Source organism: Oryx dammah, unplaced genomic scaffold (genome assembly GCF_014754425.2).
Source record: "Oryx dammah isolate SB20612 unplaced genomic scaffold, SCBI_Odam_1.1 HiC_scaffold_361, whole genome shotgun sequence".
NCBI lineage: Eukaryota > Metazoa > Chordata > Mammalia > Artiodactyla > Bovidae > Oryx > Oryx dammah.
In genome coordinates this window covers 1-4,165 of record NW_024070525.1, presented here as the reverse complement: position 1 = coordinate 4,165, position 4,165 = coordinate 1, and the positions used below count along the sequence as shown (strand labels likewise).

The window sequence follows — 4,165 nt, the reverse complement described above, 5'->3', positions numbered from 1 at the left end:
TGGTGACTGCTCCAGTCCCTGGAGAATCATCATGAATTCAAGAAAATCAAATGGAGGATAGGTGGTATTCTTGGAACTCCTGAAATATTATCTGCAGGGATGTTTTCCAGGAGTTCCCTTTTTACACAGGTGAATAATTTTATTACTTTATGGGCAAAACTATGTGTATCTTCCTGTGATTTAACACAATTACAATTCTAAAGCATCAATTGTAGGAAAAAATAATATGGAACAATTCTTGTAATTGAATGAAGTGTAAGCTTGGAAATTTCAAACATGTTCTTCATATGCATGTTCTCAGGTCACTGGAAGGGCTGATGACAAGCTTGGGAATAGTCTGGGCATTTTGCCTAATATCATAAGTTCGGTTCGGTTCATTTCAGTCACTCAGTCATGTCTAACTCTTTGCAATCCCATGGACTGCAGCACCCCAGGCCTCCCTGTCCATCACCAACTCCTGGAGTTTACTCAAACTCATGTCCATTGAGTTGGTGATGCCATCCAACCATCTCAACCTCTGTCATCCCCTTCTCCACCCACCTTCAATCTTTCCCCGCATCAGGGTCTTTTTTGTATAGCTCTTCATGTGTATTCTTGCCACCTCTTCTGAATATCTTCTGTTTCTGTTAGGTCCATACCATTTCTGTCCTTTATTGTGCCCATCTTTGCATGAAATGTTCCTTTGGTATCTCTAATTTTCTTGAAGAGATCTTTAGTCTTTCTCATTCTATTGTTTTCCTCTATTTCCTTGCATTGATCACTGAGGAAGGCTTTCTTATCTCTCCTTGCTATTCTTTGGAACTCTGCACTCAAACGGGTATATCTTTCCTTTTCTCCTTTGCCTTTTGCCTCTCTTCTTTTCACAGCTATTTGTAAGGCCTCCTCAGACAACCATTTTGCCTTTTTTCATTTCTGTCATAAGTGGAGATTTCAAAACACAGCCACAGGGTAGTGACACCCTTGCCCAGAATTAGTTGTTAAAGATAATTTAATACCAGATTGTTCAGATGACTGAATCTAGTTCTCTAGTCCAAATCCACTATCCAAACCCAATCATTCAAGAGTTAACACACTCATCAATCGAGAGTTCTCTACCCATTTCAGGGTGATGACTGCATATAAACCTGGTCTCTGTTCTTTGACACTATACTAGTTATAAGAGCTGGACCCAGGTGCTCATCTCTCTGGTTTCAGAGTTCCCTTGGACCCTGAAGCCCACCCATGCAGCTGGAGTCTCAAATGGCCACCATCATGCCCTCCTCCCCAATCAGCATGGCTATGGTCTATATGAGCAACATGAACAGGAGCATGGAAGCCCACAATATCCTCAAGAAGAAAGGATTCAATGTCAGGTCTTTTGGAGTGGGATCCTGTATGACACTCCCAGGACTGGCACCCTCCCCGTAGTCTATGATTTCTCCACCACATATGAGTAGATGCGCAAAGACCTTCTCCTCAAACACCAGGTATGCTATAGCAGCAGTGGGGTATTTCACACACTGGGGACAAATGAGATAATTAAGTCTTGTCCAGAACGATTTCAAGAGTGCACAGATCCCTTTGATGTCATCTTCACCTGTGCTGAGAGAGTGTATAAAATGGTGGTGAAAGATCTGTGTGCTAGAGAACAGAAGACCTGGCAGCCTGTGCATGTGATCAACTTGAATATAAAGGACACGCTGAAGGCAGCCAGCCTTGGTGCTTCGGTCATCTGTGAGCTCTGCCAGGGTCTCCAGCAGGCTGATGACATGCAAAGCAGTCTGGCTGAGCTGCTCCAGGCAGCAAAGCAGAAAACAGGAAGGAGCTTTCTGCATACAGTCTGCTTCTACTGAAGATCTTAGGCGGTTTTCAGCTCCCTTGTCAGTAAGAATTTTAGTATAGACTTTGGGCTAGTGGATATTTTCTCTGAGAAGGGTCTTCAAAGTTTTTTTTTATATTAAAAGCTGTCTGTATGATTTTTTTTTTCCAGGTGCATCCCACTCAGGCAAGAAGTGGAGGATAGAAAGGTTTCATGGCAAACAGAACACGAACTGTAAGTAGGCATCAAAGTCATTTCAATTTGAGCTTGAATAGTGTGGAGACTTGCCTTCAAAGGAATAATTCAGTGTTCACACGTCTCTGAAAAGAAGTCAACCTCAATGACTCCATTTTAATGATCAACAAACCAAGACTCATAATGGGTTGCTGGACAAGTGAAGTGTTGAAGGATATTTCAGAAAATGAAAAACAATGTCTATTTTATCCATTTATAGTGATAACAATCCTTTTGCTTTTCTAGCATGTGTATAAATGTGAATTATTTTTTTTTTAGTGAACTAGGTTTGTATTGAATGTTTTTCCTTCAAAATATTTTTATTTTTAGATCAGATGTCCTTTCCTAATGCGAACTTTAATAGAAACTCAGGGTGCATAATGAATTGTATTTATTACTAACATTCTGGCATGATTTGTTCAATCAAATAGCTCATTAAATATAATAAAATGAAATAAACCTTCAAATTTAAAGAAAAGTGTCATCTCATTCATGGTAAGAAATTCATATTACAAAGTGAAAGTGAAAGTTGCTAGGTCATGTCTGGCTCTTTGCTACCGCATGGAAGATAGCTTGTCAGATTCCTCTGTCCATGGAATTCCCCAGGCTAGAATACTGGAGTGGGCTGCCATTTCCTCCTCCAGGGGATCTTACAGACCCAGGGATCAAACATAGGTTTCCTGCATTGCAGGCAGATTCTTTACTGTCTGAGCCCCCAGGGAAACCTATTACAAAGTGAGTGCCTTGGTTTCTTATTGTTGAATACAAATTACTTCCATGGAGAAAAGCATTTTTTCCTAATGAGAACTTTCTTCATGCTAAAAACATTCATTTGTTGAGTACTGTGCTTCTGTAAAAAGTGCTTCCTTACTACTGGGTAGTGAAATATTCTTGGTTCTGATGAACAATGGCACCAAGTCCTGGGTGCCTTTACTGTTGTTGTTGTTCAGTCACTGAGTCATGTCCAACCCTTTGTGACTCCAGGGACTGCAACACACCAGGCCTCCCTGTCCCTCACCATCTCTCAGAGTTTGCCCAAGTTCATGTTCGTTGAATTGGTGATGCCATCCAACCATCTCATCCTCTGTCACCCTCTTCCCCTTCTACTGAGGGAAAAATGTCAAAATATCTAATGTGGAGCTGGGGTTTCAAATAAAATAAGAGAAAGAATGGGACTGAAAATAATTTTTGGAGAAAAAATTGTGAACATTTCCAAACTCATTAAAAAATATTTACAGATCCAAAGATTTAGCCAACCTCAAGGAACATAAAAACAAGAAGCTATGCCTAGGCCCATGAATATCGATCTAAAAAGCAAGATTGAGGGGGGTGGTCCTAAGATGGTGGAGGAATAGGATGGGGAGGCCACTTTCTCCCCCACAAATTCATCAAAAGAACATTTAAACGCTGAGTAAATTCCACAAAACAACTTCTGAATGCCGGCAGAGGACATCAGGCACCCAGAAAAGCAGCCCATTGTCTTCGAAAGGAGGTAGGAAAAAATATAAAAGATTAAAAAAGAGACAAAAGAGGTAGGGATGAAGCTCCATCCCAGGAAGGGGGTCTTAAAAAGAGAGAAGTTTCCAATCACCAGGAAACACTCTCACTGCCGAGTCTGTGGCGAGCCTTGGAAGCACAGAGGGCAACATAACAGGGAGGAAAAATAAATACATAATTAAACCCCACAGATTATAAGCCCAACGGTAACTCCCCCAGTGGAGAAGCAGTGCAGACGACTCCACCCACCACTAGCAAGTGGGCGCTGAGCAGGGAAGCATGGGCTGCATTGCTTAGAGTAAGGACCAGGCCTGAATGCTCCAAGGGCAATCAGAGTGAACTAGCTTGGGCTAGCAAACCAGACTGTGGGATAGCTACCACACGAAAAGCCCTAATCTAAGACACCACCAGGCCTGCTCACAGAACAAAGGACTGAACAGAACTAGCCGGCTGGAGACCATCCCCCTCTGGTGACAGGCAGCCAGAGCTGGAAGGGGGCAATCGCAGCCCCAGAGAGACATTATCTACCAAACTGCAAGCAGGCTTCTTTGCCCTGGCAAAAATTTCCTGCAATGATATCCAACGAAACGCTGGAGAAGGAAATGGCTATCCACTCCAGTATTCTGGCCTGGAGAA

The 4,165-nt window shown here is 42.3% G+C and overlaps 1 pseudogene; it reads left to right on the top strand.

Annotated features, from left to right (window-relative positions):
- Positions 1-1,251: 1,251 nt before the first annotated feature.
- LOC120859257 lies at positions 1,252-1,832 on the top strand (annotated as a pseudogene).
- Positions 1,833-4,165: the final 2,333 nt, after the last annotated feature.